The sequence below is a fragment of the Phocoena phocoena genome, chromosome 21 (genome assembly GCF_963924675.1).
Source record: "Phocoena phocoena chromosome 21, mPhoPho1.1, whole genome shotgun sequence".
In the NCBI taxonomy this organism is placed as follows: Eukaryota; Metazoa; Chordata; class Mammalia; order Artiodactyla; family Phocoenidae; genus Phocoena; species Phocoena phocoena.
In genome coordinates this window covers 15747885-15764780 of record NC_089239.1, presented here as the reverse complement: position 1 = coordinate 15764780, position 16896 = coordinate 15747885, and the positions used below count along the sequence as shown (strand labels likewise).

Below are 16896 nucleotides of genomic sequence, written 5' to 3'. Positions count from 1 at the left end.
GAAACCTGTACATGCTCTAGTTCCGTCTTGAAAATTCATAATGGATAAAAGTATCCATTGAAATTTTAATCCACAATATTCTGAAAACCCTGCAGTAAAGAAACTAGTATTTCCCAAATTTATGTGACCAAAGAGTTTTTCCATCCTAAATCCTGTTATCTCACAAATCCAATGTTCAGTGGAATACACTTTGAGGAACACTAAACTATATTTATGGACATTTCATCTTCCTTCTGGGAAGGATATTCTTAGAGTAAATTCAAAAAGCTGATGGTTCAGAAAAAATGTCTACCAGGTGATTGTGTTTATCATAATCGTCCTCATCAAAGATGAATTGTGAAGGGAAGGACATGCTTTCTTATACTAAGCAGGTTTAGGAAAAACAGAGACACCAAGGGATGTTCCAGCAGTTGGTTAGTAGTACTCACAAGGTGATGTAAGTCTTCTTTCTGTGAAATCACAAACAACTAGCTGTAGTCTTTTGATCTGCTATGAATCCCCAAAATACTGGAGAACAAATAGCTAGTTTGGGTTTTATCCCTCAAAGGATTTTTAACTCAAAAAAAGCATACAAGATATATGTTTCCATTAGAAGTGGAAAGAATGCCGGGATTGGTTCAAATACTAATTACATTTGAAGTTTGCTAATTTACACTTGGTTCATTAATTTGGATTTTTTTTAAATGGAGAGGAGTGTATCAGCAACAGAAAATGCAGTACCTAAACCCCAGTTTCAGTTACCTGGGGTAAACTGTGGTCTGAAAATATTAAATGGAAAATTCCAGAAGTAAACAACGCTTAAATTTTAAACTGTGCTTCATTCGAAGTATCGTGATGAAATCTCTCGAGGTCCAGCTCCGTCCTGCCCAGCGGCCCGACCTTTAGTCGCTTAGTAGCCGCCTCAGTTATGAGATCAACTGTTGTGGTATTACAGCACTTGTGTTTATGTGACTCTTGTTTTACTTAATAATGACACCAAAGCTCAAGAGTAGTGACGCTGGCATTTCAGATATGCCAAAGAGAAGTTGTGAAGTGCTTCTTGTAAGTGAAAAGAAAGTTCTCGACTTAATAAGGAAAAACGTCGTATGCTGAGGTTGCTAAGAGCTATGGTAAGAAAGAATCTTCTGTCCCTTAAATAGTGAAGAAGGAAAAAGAAATTCATGCGGTTTTGCTGTTGCACTTCAGACTCCAAAAATTATGGCCACAGTGCGTGATAAGTGCTTTAGTTAAGATGGAAAAAAGCGTTAAATTTGTATAAAAGATATTCTGAGGGAGAGAGAAAGAGGCCATATTCACCTAACTTTGATTACAGTATACTGTTATAGTTCTATTTTATTATTAGTTATTTTTGTTAATCTCTTACTGTGCCTAATTTATGAAGTAAACTTCATTACGGGTATGTATATATAGGAAAAAACATAGTATATAAAGGCTTCGGTACTATTGTGGTTTCAGGCATCCACTGTGGGGTCTTAGAAGTATTTCCCACAGATAAGAGTGGGACTTATCTGTTGTAAAAGTTTATTGGAACATAGTCACGTTCATTTGTTTACGTATTGTCTGCAGCTGCTTTTTTTTCACCTAGGTTTTTTTTTTTTTTTTTTGGCTGTGTTGGGTCTTCGTTGCTGTGCATGGGCTTTCTCTAGTTGCAGCGAGCGGGGGCTACTCTTAGTTGTGGTGCGCGGGCTTCTCATTGAGGTGGCTTCTCTTGTTGTGGAGCACAGGCTCTAGGTTCCCAGGCTTCAGTAGTTGTGGCATGCAGGCTCAGTAGTTGTGGCGCATAGGCTTAGTTGCTCTGTAGCATGTGGGATCTTCCCAGACCAGGGCTCAAAGCTGTGTCCCCTGCATTGGCAGGCAGATTCCCAACCACTGCGCCACCAGGGAAGTCCTAACCTAGTTTTATTAAATATTGCTTCTTTGAGATGTGTTTATAACAACTCCCAGAACATTTTCATGTAAGGATTCAAAGTGGTCATATTAAAAAACAACTTCATTATAAAGTTTGTTTGTCTCAGTTTTACAGTATTGAAAATGACAGACCTGCCTTAAAATCAAAACAAAAGCCAAAAAAGGACTATTACACCCAAAATATAAGAAAACCATTAAATAAACAAGTTTGGCATTTCCATAACTTTGTATCCATCTATTCTTTTTTTTTCTTTTTGGCCGCTTGTGGCATCTTAGTTCCCTGACCAAGGATCGCACCCAGGCCCCTCAGCAGTGAAAGCATGGAGTTCTAACCACTGGACTGCCAGGGAATTCCTTTTTTTTTTAACAAATACTATTTTATTATTTACAAAATACATAGTGATCATAAGGGTACATGACACAAATTACAAACAGGAAAAGTACAAGGAAAAGTAGAGACAAATACGTTAGGGTTTTTTTTGTTTGTTTTTTTTTTTAGTGACTTAGGAAAAATTTTAACTTTTTTTTTTTTTTTAAGGAAATGAAACTACATAATTTCTACCAGAGCCATACTAGCAGTGAAACATTTTTAACTGTGGAAATTGTGGTTTTGGTTCAGAAATAAGTTATATATTTTTCACCCCTGATGATGGGGAAAAAAAAGTCAGTGCTATGTCTTTGTGGGTTGCTCGTCTATGGAGATCAGCAGTTACTGCGACAGAGTCAGCCCATTCTGTTTAGAAATATATTCTAAATGTTTAGTAATTGACATGCATGGTTGTCCTTGATTACATTCATAGATTTCACCAAACAGGCACACTGATAACAGCTAAGTTGAGTAGTTGTGACAGAGACCATATGACATGTGAAACCTAATTTATTTACTTTCTGGTCCCTTACAGAAAAATTTGCTGTCCCCTGGTTTTAAAGGGTATTGTTTTGGGGTTTTTTTTGCGGTATGCGGGCCTCTCACCGCTGTGGCCTCCCCCGCCGCGGAGCACAGGCTCCGGACGCGCAGGCCTAGCGGCCACGTCTCATGAGCCCAGCCACTCCGCGGCATGCGGGATCCTCCTGGACTGGGGCACAAACCCGCTTCCCCTGCATCGGCAGGCGGACCCTCAACCACTGCACCACCAGGGAAGCCCAAAGGGTATTGTTGTGTGTATTGATAAGTGCAATGAATGAGGGTTAGTGTATGAAGAGTAATCATGGAGGGGAGGTGGCTGTTTTGGACAGAAAATGTCTCTGTATGACGATGGCATCTGAGCGTAGAAAGACCTGAAAAAGTGAGCAGGTCAGCCTATGAAAATCCGGGGAAGAGTTTTCTTGGCAATGGCATTGCACTTGGCATGTTTGAAAAACAGCTGGAAATCCAGTGGGAGGCGAGTGATGTGAGAGATGCATGAATCTTAGGAGATGTGGTCTTAGGGATGGGCCAGATCACAACATCTTTTTAGCCACAGTAAATTTGGATGTTGAGTGATAAGAAGGCTATGACTTTTGAGTTAGGGAAATAACATGAACTGATTTGTTTTAAAACAGTCATTCTGGCTGTTTTGTTGAAAACTGACTGCAGAGAGACAACTAAGAAGGAAGCAGGACAATTCCCAATTCAAACAAACAAACAAGCAAACTGTTCTGAACAGTTTTAAAATCAGACTGGGGACCCATTTGTCTGAAGCAGATGTAACTCTGCTTAGGAGCTGTGTCAGGATCAGATGGCCTTTAGAGGCCCCAGGCAGCCTTCTGATTCTGTTATTTGAATCAATTTGTACTACATTTATGACATGATGGTGTTTGCTGGCAGGAAATGTCATAGTTTTGGAGTTTTAAACACCATCATCTGCACCCAGACCATTCCCTAAAAGACAGCAAAGAGGCCCCTGCAGGTCCACGTACACAGTGGTCCCTAGGAGCTAGTTACCAGAGTAATACAACAATATTATTTGCTATACGTAAGCATGTGGACCTTCTAAGCCTCAGGCATAGCCATTACATGAGGTCATGTGTGCTGATGTGATTTGTTGAAAGAAATAAACATAGAATTAATCACCAGAAAGGAAACCTTATTACTTAATGTGAAAATGATTCACTTGGCTTAGATCATGTGTAAGATAGAATTCTGTTTTGACTGTAAGAAAATAAAAGACATATTTCAATGTTCAAAAGATATTCAATGGACTAAAATATCCACCAGCATGTCCTAGAAATATAAGAAATCAACATGAACCAAAAAGAAAGCCAGCAGCATGTCTAATGAAAATCAGGCATCAGGCCTTAAAATACACTCTCTCACCTTCATCTCCTGCCCCTGTTTTTTCTTCACCTTGATTAATGTTTTCATTCAAGGGAAAACTGAGTCTGTTGGCTAAAGCCTTCATTTCTCAACTTGTCAACTTGAGAAGCAGTAGGAATGGCACAAAGGAGAGAAGGAGGGCGAAAAGAGGTGGGAGCTGTGTAAATTTTGAGGACAAAGTCGAAGTTCCATGGGCCATCAGAGCTTTTGGAAAATCTCTGAGAGATGACTGAGAACTATTTTAATGTCTTAGCTTACATTAAGATGCCTCAAGATGATCAACTGAAAAACTATGTGACTGTAAATTCAAACATATTCTCTCAAAGTTCACCTTTTAATATATAGATTTTTAGAAATGCAGATTTTATAGAATATTTTATACAAGAAACCCTCAATCGTTTTTTAACACAGAGCTGAATCACTAACCCCGGTCCACCCTCCACTACCCTCCCACCCCGGCCCTGCCAAAAGCACAAAGATATAGGGAAAGTTCCTTTTTTAAACCTCAAATCTGTGAGTACAGTGACCAAATACATTTTCACATTTCTGGTAGTATGTGAATTTTTTAATATTCTATGCATTTTGGCAAGGGGTCAAATAAATAGGCCATTATAGCATCAAGCGTCTTTCACATGGTACTAGATCTTACAAGATAGAGCAATGAAGCAGAGTTCTGGGAAGATACAGTTTCCTCCTTAGCTTGTATGTTATCTGCATTTTCCAGTTGCTGTGTGTTAAAAAGCTGCTTAAAAAAATAAAAAGTTTTTTGTTTACTCCTAAAGGAGCTTTTAAATTTGTAAAGCCCCAATTGTCCAGACAATGATATTGATATATATATTTTAGTATTAGTTGTTTTTTTGTTTGTTTGTTTTTTTATACTGCAGGTTCTTATTAGTCATCAATTTTATACACATCAGTGTATACATGTCAATTCCAATCGCCCAATTCAGCACACCATCATCCCCACCCCCACCGCGGCTTTCCCCACTTGGTGTCCGTACGTTTGTTCTCTACTTCTGTGTCTCAACTTCTGCCCTGCAAACCGGTTCATCTGTACCATTTTTCTAGGTTCCACATACATGCGTTAATATACGATTTTCATTTTTCGCTTTCTGACTTACTTCAATCTGTATGACAGTCTCTAGATCCATCCACATCTCAACAAATGACTCAATTTTGTTCCTTTTTATGGCTGAGTAATATTCCATTGTATATATGTACCACATCTTCTTTATCCAGTCGTCTGTTGATGGGCATTTAGGTTGCTTCCATGACCTGGCTATTGTAAATAGTGCTGCAGTGAACATTGGGGTGCATGTGTCTTTTTGAATTATGGTTTTCTCTGGGTATATGCCCAGTAGTGGGATTGCTGGATCATATGGTAATTCTATTTTTAGTTTTTAAAGGAACCTCCATACTGTTCTCCATAGTGGCTGTATCAATTTACATTCCCACCAACAGTGCAAGAGGGTTCCCTTTTCTCCACACCCTCTCCAGCATTTGTTGTTTGTAGATTTTCTGATGATGCCCATTCTAACTGGTGTGAGGTGACACCTCCTAGTTTTGATTTGCATTTCTCTAATAATTAGTGATGTTGAGCAGCTTTTCAATTGCTTCTTGGCCATCTGTATGTCTTCTTTGGAGAAATGTCTATTTAGGTCCTCTGCCCATTTTTGGATTGGGTTGTTTGTTTCTTTAATATTGAGCTGCATGAGCTGTTTATATATTTTGGAAATTAATCCTTTGTCCATTGATTCGTTTGCGAATATTTTCTCCCATTCTGAGGGTTGTCTTTTTCTCTTGTTTATGGTTTCCTTTGCTGTGCAAAAGCTTTGAAGTTTCATTAGGTCCCATTTGTTTATTTTTGTTTTTATTTCCATTACTCTAGGAGGTGGATCAAAAAAGATCTTGCTGTGATTTATGTCAAAGAGTGTTCTTCCTGTGTTTTCCTCTAAGAGTTTTATAGTGTCTGGTCTTACATTTAGGTCTTTCATCCATTTTGAGTTTATTTTTGTGTATGGTGTTAGGGAGTGTTCTAATTTCATTCTTTTACATGTAGCTGTCCAGTTTTCCCAGCACCACTTATTGAAGAGACTGTCTTTTCTCCATTGTATATCCTTGCCTCCTTTGTCATAGATTAGTTGACCATAGGTGTGTGGGTTTATCTCTGGGCTTTCTATCTTGTTCCATTGATCTATGTTTCTGTTTTTGTGCCAGTACCGTATTGTCTTGATTGTCTTGATTACTGTAGCTTTGTACTATAGTCTTAAGACAGGGAGTCTGATTCCTCCAGCTCCGTTTTTTTCCCTCAAGACTGCTTTGGCTATTCAGGGTCTTCTGTGTTTCCATACAAATTTTAAGATGATTTGTTCTAGTTCCATAAAATATGCCATTGGTAATTTGATAGGGATTGCATTGAAAAGACAATGATATATTTTTTTTAAATCTCAGAATCTGTTTTTATGGGAGAGTCTGGAAAAGTGAAAATAATGAGTATTGAAATACAGTCAGTCCTTTTGCAGCACCAACACAGTCATTTCAAGGATTAGTCTTGATTGGTAATCAAATAGTGGACAGTAAAATTTGATACGTTATTTTTAAGAAAGCAACAAAACCTGATGAACAAATACAATAAGGCAAAATCAGGAATAGAAGTAGTCTCTTTTTCCAGTATAGCTCTACAGAGCACAACATGTTTCCTATGTACATTTGGACAATATGGGAAAAAGAAGTTAGGATGGGAGGAAGTAAGATACCTGGATTCTGGTCCCTGCTTCCCAATAATCAGTTTGGGGAAAGTAATTATTATCTCAGTAGTCCTGAATTTCCTCATTTACAAGTGAGAAAGTTGTATTAGAGCTCTAAAATTCCTTATCTATATCTTATTCTTGGTAAACTTCACATTCGTATCCCTTTGGTGGGTTATCATAAAATGTGTGTATTAGTTTCCTAGGGCTGCATAACAAAGTATCACAAATCGGGTGGCTTAAAACAACTGAAATTAATTTTCTTACAGTTCTGGAGGCTAGAAGTCTAAAATCAAGGTGTCAGAAAAGCTACGTTACCTTTGAAGGCTCTAGGGAAGAATCCCCCCCTTGCCTCTTCCTAGCTTCTGGTGGTTGACAGCAATCCTCGGCGTTCCTTGTCTTGAAGGTGCATTGTTCCATTCTCTCCCTTTGTCCTCACATAGTCTTCTCCCCAATGTGTCTGTGTCCGTGTCCAAATGTCCCTCTTCTATTTTGTAAAAAGAGCAGTGGCTTAGAAGTTATTCTTCTATCTCAACTCTATTGTTAGCTAGTTATGGGAGCTCTATCTGAAATAGCATCCTCATTTGTAATACTTAGAGTTTCTCATCAAATCCATGGTTCTGTATGTACATCCACTTTTCTTTCTACCTCCAATCAAAACATTGTAATTGGAGGAAACTTTGTCATTTTCTTTTTGTATTTGTTCCCCAAAAAAGAGAGTTGTTTTTTTTTTTTTTTTTGAGTCAACAGAGCATGTCTTGCAAAATTTATAGGACCAGAGTACCCTGACATCATACATAATTGAAGATAACAGCCTGCATATTATTGCATAATCTCACTTTAGCCTGTCAGTTTTAGAGATAAAACAAAAGTCAGTTACTTGCCATTTTGAAGGAAGAAAGCTTAATAGTCTTACAAATTATACTTGGATTTATCATTTAGATATTTGACAGTTAACCAGAAAACCAGACTAGGTTGTTAACTCTTCCCACTTGGGACAGGCATTTGTGATTGATTTGTGTAAGAATAGCTCTTAATCCATGACTTTTCCTGACCTGCAGCTACCTTAATAGAAGTTTCCTTTGTGGAAATATGACACTCCCCAGCCCCAGAATGACTATGCCAAAGATTTCTTTCCCCACATCCCTCAAGCCTTACTGGGCACCCTTGCCCCAGAACACCCTCACACACTTTCAGCAGTGAAACTTGCCTCTTTGTTCAAAGAGAAATTAGAGTCATGGGTCAGCTAATTCCTTCAAGTCCCTGTCCTGTCCCACACATGTACATGCCTTTTCATGAATTCTTCCTTTCAGCCTTAATGGAATATGCATCCGTCTTCCCTTCCACAGCAAACACCTTCCCCTGTGCTCTGCATCGCATCCCCTTTACCTCCTCAGTGGCTTAGCTCCATCACTTTTCCTACATTCTATGCTATCGACAACTTTTTCCTCTGCTGGCTCTTTGTCTTCAACTTGCAAATTAGATATAGTCTCCCAATCTTTGAAAGAGGAGAAAGAGAGAGAGAAAAAAAAAGGAGAGGCAGGATGAGGCAAGAAAGGAAAGGAACCTGCAGCAACTGAACATAACCAGCTAGCAGCTACTTTTGAACATGTTTTTTCTTCTCAGCCCAGCTTTTTGTAAGGCCGGTCTAATATCATTGTCTTCATGTTTTCACTTCCTATTTATACTTCATGCACTGTCTCACAGCTTCATTACTCTACTCGAACTACTCTTACAGATGTCGCTAACCATCTCCTAGTTGCCAAAATTTCAAAACATTTGAATCTTTTTCTTGCGTTTTCACTGAGGCAGTTCATACTCTACATTGTCAATACATCTTCCTGTAGGTAAAAGAGATTTTCCAGCCCTGAATGGTGTAAAGCAAAGATCAGCCTTAAAACTGATTTAGAGTATTGCCTTTCTTAGTGAAAAGAGAACACTTTTGAACACTTCTCCAGTAATGTTTAATAGAATGTAAATAAACCTGTTATGTATATAGGATTTATAAAACTGTAGGATTAAAATGAGAATTCTAATGTTCTTTTTAGCATGAGTGTATATAGGATGTATTATATCATTTAGTGATTGGTGATAAATTGTTTTATAATTGTTCACACTAATTTTTCTTGGGTGTATGTTTTGCTCTCAAACTAGATCACGATTACCATGTACACCATTTTTTAAGCCGTCATCCATCTACATTTGCTTTTAGCTAAAGAAATGCAATAAATATCCATTATGAAGCTGACTATAGTTAATTAGGTTTCATTTTCAACATAATGCGTTGTTGAGTTGATTACAATTTGTGAGAAAGTGGATTTATTTTGGTCAAATTTAGTAGCCTGTTGATATTGTTAAATTTGCTCCATCATTTTTAAAATGTCAACCTAAGAATGCTTTCCAATAAATACATATTTTGTTACTTTTAACAAGAAAATATAATAGGGAGGCAGAAAACCACTAACTGAAATAGGCAGATACAAGAGCTGTGATAAAATGTTACATATGAATTTCTAAGATCTGGTCAAAAAATATTCCTTTCTTTGGACTCATTTTCTATACTAACTATTGTGGGGAAGCCATTAACTTTTATTTGCCCAGAATATTTTTATTTCTATATCTGCTCTACTTGGCCTTAGGAGACTGTCAATCACATGACCCCCTTCCCTCCACTCTGCACCCCCTGTTTTCCCACCCACAACTCTCTATCCCAAGCCCTAGACATGAGTAAGCATGTCACCCATTCTGGCCAGCCATAAATTATCCCCCTGGCCGCAGTTATCTCGTTTTGTTTTGCTTTGTTTTGTTTTCTGAGAGTACTTTTTTTCTAAGAAAGATTATCTTCAAAGTATCTTGAGCTCAAATAAAGTCTTGAGCCCCAGGTGGCCATGTTTGGTATCACATTGAGAAAACTTACCTGGAAATGAAGCCATCACAGAGACAAGGGAGACAGAGTTGTGATAACTTTGGTATTCCCTAAAAAAATGATACAAATGAACTTATTTACAAAGCAGAAACTGTCTCACAGACTTCGAAAACAAACTTATGATTACCAAAGGGGAAAGGTTGGGAGAGGGACAAATTAGGAGTTTGGGATTAACATATATACACTACTATATATAAAATAGATAATCAACAAGGACCTACTGTATAGCACAGGGAACTCTACTCACTATTCTGTAATAACCTGTAAGGGAAGGGAATCTGAGGGAGAATGGATGTGTGTATACGTATGACTGGATCACTTTGCTCTACACCTGAAACTAACACAACATTGTAAATCAACTATCCTCTAATATAAAATAAAAACTAGGTTTTTAAAAAACTCAGTGTACAAAGATTAAAAAAAAAAACCCACAAACTTTGGTAGATTCCTAAATGCATCTGTGCCTGCATCCACCTCCTGGACCTCTTACTGATATCCCCCAAACATTTCCTTTGTACTTCAACTAGTTTGAATAGTATTTCTGTGAGGGACTCAAACTAATGCCATAACCTAATCAACCCTCGCTTGACTGACATGCAAGAAACAATTGTGGATCTTAGAGTTTATCCTCACATTGTTGAGGATTTTATAACTTATCCTCATTTGTTGTCTATTCATTCTCTCTTATTTTTTTAATTTATCAGTGTCCTTCATGCAACTAGATATGATGGCAGTTAACTGCACATGCCATGTTTTAATGCTTTTAAGTATCAAAATATATTGTGAATTTTTCTATCTCAATAACTATTTATCCATAATATAACCAATTGTTGGTAATTTAATGGCCATAAAATACATTTCACAAAAAATCTAGTGGTTTATAAAATTCTGTTTAATAACATTTAGTTTTAAGATTGAGAATTTATATAGAGAATTTATATATTAAGCAATATAATATTGATTCTTCTCAGCCTTCCCATTGAATAGAGTTTTTTAAATCAATTGCCAAATATCGTAAGTCAAAATATTTCAGGTAATTTTCCAAAGTTTTTATTTCATCGAGAAGGTGCATTTCCAAGTTGAACCTCTACTTTTTACCTTCCAAAGTTCAGCAGAGAAAAAAACAGTGAGCAGCACTTCAAAATATAACTAAAAATCATTCTTCAGAAGATTGACTTAAGGTGTCTCAGTGGTCTGTTGTCTTTAAGTGTGTCTCCTGCCGCACAGTTAGTGGGTAAGTGAAAAGCTTCCAGGACTCAAATGTGTAATTGTGGCCTAGCATCTATCACAGATTAGAGGTCTCCAATCATGTCCACTGGTAAAGGGTAATTAAACAGCATTGGAGCGATAGAGCACATTTTTACTTCCTATGCCAGCATTTACTTTTAGATTTCTTTTTAGAATTTGTTTGATTTTTTTTCATGGGCTTTGGTTTCTCAAATGCCACTTGCAGCACAATCACATCTAAATTTTCAGATAAACCTACTGGATCAGAATCTCAGTTGTAGGAGAGAGGGGAATTTGCACTTCCAATAAACCCTCCAGGTAACTTTTATGCATTCTCTAATATGAGAACTATTGATTAAAGCTGGAGCCTTGGCTTCACATTGGAATTCCTGAGAGAGCTGTATAAAATACTGGAGGTAGGTCCCACCCTCAGAGATCCTGATATAATTATTCAGGAGTGTGGCCTGGGTATCATTAGGCTTTAAAAAAAAATGTTTAGTCCAGGTTGAGAACCACTTAGATGCTCATGTAGACATCAGGTAGCATTTAAGTATGGCATGTATAAGTAAAAATGAAAGCTATCAAAAACAAATGGGGATTTAACCTTTGGATTTTGTGTTCCCCAATAATTAATAAAAGTATTTAGGCATTATTAATCATCAGCATATTTTTCAAACAAATATTTTGGTATTCTTAGAGTTATACTTAGCTGACAATATTTTCATGTGCCTTTTTGAGCAAGTAGAATAATTTTTTTAAATTTATAGGTCTTACCACCACAATAAGAGGCACCAAAAAAGAAATGCAAGAGTTCTTCCAATAAATAAAAGCATACTTATTGAGCATTACTTTATGCTCTGCACTGCAATGAGCATGGCAAAAAGATACATAAAATAAAACTTTCTCTTTTTTGCTTTAACTAGTAGGAAGCTCAAAGCTAAACTTGCTGCATAATGACAGCACCTGTGTACATCTCGGCTTTTGGTATTTTACCTCTCTTTGAGAACACTGGTTCTCAGATGTATACAGAAAATCACTTCTGAAAGTTTTTAAAAAGTACAGATGCCTGGAACTCATCCAAAATGTATTAAATCAGAACTTACGGTAGGAGTAGCCAGATACTTACATTTTACAAAACGTAATAGTTGATCCTTATGTGCACCATTGTTTAAAGTCACTATTCTGGTTGGTTTTCATCATTGTTTTTCAAACCTCCATATTTATACAAATCACCTAGGGGACTTGGTAAATGGCAAATGTCCAAGTTTCACCCACTATGAATCAGTTGGACTCAAAGGGGACCAATGATCTGGCATCTCTAACAGGCATCACAGTGGTTCTGATGCAGGTGTTCAGTGAACTACACCTTAAAAATTGTTATGGGGTATGGATTTATTTTATGATTTTATTTATTTGTCATGATGTATTTGTCCATTTTAGCATAAACCACTAAAGTTCCTCTGATGATTAAATTCAAAATCTTTAAGGTCTTAAAAAACCTTAGAGATCATTGAATCCAGTGGTTTTCTGGATTTCTGTGCAACTTTATGATTAGACAGAGACTCTACAAAGAGTAGAGGGATGTGCAAGAGGAAGGTCTCTGCCTTCCTCACCCCACTATGTTGCCCTGCAGCCCTACCAGGGTCTACTTTGATCTCTTCCATATATTGGGTTACTATGTGATATATTCCTGGAAGAAATGTTTCTATGTCTCCAAAGTATTTGAAAAACACGGATTAGTCCGATGTTTGTGTTTCACACATGAGATAACCAAGTGCTTAGAGAAGTTTTCTTTCTGCCCACAGCATGAAAGTAGAAAATGCAAGAGGCTAGAAAAGCAGAAAACAAGAAAGTAAAATTAAAATTTACAAAATAATAAGATGTACCCTGTTCTGAAAGAACCCCAAGTGTAACTGTGAGCCAAGAATGCTCAAATAGCAAATGAAGAGCAGTAGTGCCAGTTATGTTCTGTAGAATGTGCTTTGGGATGATTAGGAGAGGCTTCATGAAGAAAGCAGAACTTGAGCTAGGCTCTCATTTGAGTGAGAATTAGAAAGAAAATGAAAACATGGATGGACAGACTGTATCCTTGCATGAAGGAGGAACTTAGTATGGCATGTGAGTAGGCTAAGGAAGAGACTAGACTAAATGGGTCTAAAAGCTCTGGATTGAGGAAAAGGAGAAATTGAGTTTGAATTGATGGTTTAGGATGGAGGATATATGGAGGACCTTTTGAAGAACAATATGAATAATTCCTTCCTAACTTATTTCCTAATTTCTTAAACTTCCCAATTCCTCTTTGTCTCTACTCAGAAAATTTGTACTCAAAGACTGTCAAACAGAAGCCAGGCAGAACACTCATAGACTTTCTAGAATGGCAGATACTGGGGAACAAACAGACAGGAGTGGCACCACTGCCCATCACACTCAAGAACAATACCTTGGAACGGACATCAGATTCTGAGAAAGTCAGAACTGGAACGAAATAGCCGTATGCCGTTGCAGAACCTTGGCCTTGATCCCTGTTCTGCCATTCCAGCATTCCTTGCTTGGGGGGTACCAACCCTTTCTCTGGAATCCTAATGGGGCTGGGGTCTGTGATAGCACAGTGGCTCCCAGACCTTATCTACCATCTAAACACTCTACTGCCTTGCTACTCCAAGGGCTTTTTCAGGACTAACATCATCAGTATCACCTTGGAGTTTATTAGAAATTCAGAATCTCAGGCCCCAACCCAGGCCTACTAAATCAGAATCTGCATTTTAACAAAATCTCCAGGTTATGTGTATGTGCATTAAGGTTTGAGAGACAGCGCTTTATTAAAATTGATTTACTTCAACATTAGCTGTAGCCAGTCTCCAGAGAGCTCTTGTCTTGGACAACTTAATTCTTACCTCTCAGAGACCCAGCAGATGGAGAAGGGGTGACCTACAATCTCCCAGGGAGTATCTTTTCTTCCGAACTCAAGTCACCCTGGAGTAGTTGGGCCAGCATTCCTCAAACTAGTGTTCTGTGAAAAACAAATGAATGGATAAATGGATGCCGTGCTCAGATATATTTGAGAAATAAAGCTAAATAATTTTATTTACTTCAGGACTTCTCAAAGCTTTCAATATGCTAATGAACATTATAATGCTTCAGCAAACAATTATAGGAAATAAATATCACAGAAAAGAGAATTTCACAAATTTATTTGTTTATTCAAACATTTTTCTCAAGTCAGAACTATTTACATCTCAAATGAAAAGTCCCTGCTAAAATCCTCAAATATCAGTTTGGGGAACATTAAGCTAGGCCCACGTATGTACTTGAAACCCAGTCATGATTAAAGTAGAGCACACAGCATCTCTTGCCAATGACATGTTTTCTTATCCCAAGACTCCAGTGGACCCAGTGAATGTGTTTCTAACTTCCATTCCCTTGTTCTCCTTTGCTACATTATCTTTCTACACCAGCACACATCCACACAAAGACCTAGGAATGCTGAGATTAAAAGACTGATAAGAAAAACTAAATTCCTTTCTTCCTGAGCCCTAAATTTTAACCAGGCCCTTCCCTCGTTCCCAAATCCATTTGTACAGAAGGTTTTGTCTCTCTAAGACCAAACTGAGAACTCTGATACCAGATTTCTGGCCAAATGGTCAAGCAGTCAGTATACCTAGTGACCACCGTGTGCTCAACATTTTGTTAGGTACAGTGAGGGGTGCAAAGGAATAAGAAGACATTATTCCTGCATCTGAGAGCTTTAGTCTAATAAAGGAGTAAGAGTTTGTTTTCTAGAAAGGTTAGAAATTGTAAAAGGCCCTAAAGAGAATCATACAATTTAAAGGAACAAGATTTTTTTTTCTTGACCCTGGGAGCTCACAATTTTTTCAAGAAAATAGACAAAAATGACTATAAGAGAACAAGGGGCCTATGAGTGCAAGGCAAAAGGGTTGATTAATTCTGGGGGAAAAGGGAATAGGAAAGGAGTCATAGAGAGGACAACTAATAAATTATGCCCTGGAGAACGAATAGGATTTTCCACACAAAGTAGGAAACGAGGTCAATTCTGAGCTGAAGAGTAGCATCAATTTCAAGCTGACAGAGAAACAGATTAAGATTTTTCTCATCTTCACATGTTAAAAAAAAAAATCTCATTCTGTACGATTAGAACTGGTGTGAAATCATATTGCACTCACTAGACTAGTGATACAAATTCAAGGAAAGAAGAGAGTGATTCTTGGGAGCTGAACTGGCTGTCCTTGTATGGGAAAGCAGAGCACAGAACAGAACAGTCCAGTGTCAGGACAGTGCAAGAGTGTGGAATCAAAGCAAAGAGCAGGAAGTCCCAAAATACAGATTAAACTTTGGGCCACATCTGCATCAGACAGAGGCCTTAGAGATGGCAAGTTATAGGCTAACACTGGACAACATTAAGAAAAGCCCACGTAACAAGAAACTTTTCAGTAAGGTCTCATTATAAGTAACCTTGAGAAGTTCTAATGATGACAGGGAGAATTGGAGGATTTCCTAGGGTGAGAGATAAATGTAGGCAATTTTTAAAGAGAAGGAAAAAATATATGTAAAATAAGGCAATGGCACTATAAAGTCAGGAGTCCCTCTGAGATATGAAGTACATAGGAAAGTGGTGGAACACATCTGGGAGGAGTAAGGACTGATTTCTGGATCAGACTTGTCCTGACTAACCCTCTCCTTGGCCTCAATTGTCATACCTGTTTAAAGATAAAGATAATCTAAATGGTCTCAAGTTCTCCTTCAAGCTTTAAATTCTATGATCCTCAGAACAAAGATGGTGCAGAGTGAGAAAATGAAGCAAAGAGGCTTAAGCACAAGGTTTACTTGAATGTAGAGAGTGAGTCAGAAGAATTATATCTGAGATATAAAAAGAAGGTATTTATTACAATACAGAAGTATTCAAATGACTGAAAAATATTAGTATGTACTTACTACTGCAATTGTTGCTAATACTACTAATAAAATCCCTTCACACCTGTATCGCCGTGTGTGTAACTTAGAAAATGCTATTGAGGCTCAGAGAAGAAGGGAAAAGAAATTTTTTGAGTGTCTACTGCTTGCCAGCTTTATGTTAGAAGTCTGTACATAATGCCTGCAATTACTTTATGTGGAAAAAATGACTGTTACTTCACAATTACTTGGAATATTAAGCATAGACATCCGTATACAGATTGTATACAGATTGGTCCATTCAAAAAAGGGGGGAGAAATAGTTTTTAGGTGTTTTGGGGGGTGTGGGGTAGGTTGTTTTTGCTTTACATGTATTAAACTACAATTAGTTTGACCATGCCAATGTGACATAGTTTTGCTACAATCCAGTATAATAATGATATTGATCCGATACCTCAGAAATTCCAGCAAAATCCAATCTCTTAATCACCAGGAGGGCTTTGTAATACCCCAAGTGACCTTCTGCTGAAAAGGAACCCTCTGCCCCCCAGGGACTGTATAAATCAGAGATGGATTGAGATAGTGACCCACCTTCTCACTGTACATTAATCTAAAGATGTCAGACAGACTGTTAGTGCTGCTTGTGTCGTTCCCACCACTGTTCGTTTGTTTTCTGAGTTTTCCTCTTTGGCTGAATAAAAATACTCTGTCCTGTGAACTCTGAGAGCAAGATGTGCCACTCTCTTGACCCCCCACATGGCTCCATCAATATTGATTTGAAACAAACCCTCTAGGGTCATCTGCGTTCCTGGCAACGTTTCAATACTAACATGTGGTTAATTTTTTAGAGGATTTTTCTTTCCCTTCCTGTGCTCAAGAGGAGC

General features: G+C 37.7%; 1 protein-coding gene across 2 annotated transcripts in view; it reads left to right on the top strand.

Annotated features, from left to right (window-relative positions):
- Positions 1-16896, top strand: part of DLC1 (DLC1 Rho GTPase activating protein) — a 387690-nt gene that overhangs the window by 64612 nt on the left and 306182 nt on the right. The window lies entirely within an intron of this gene.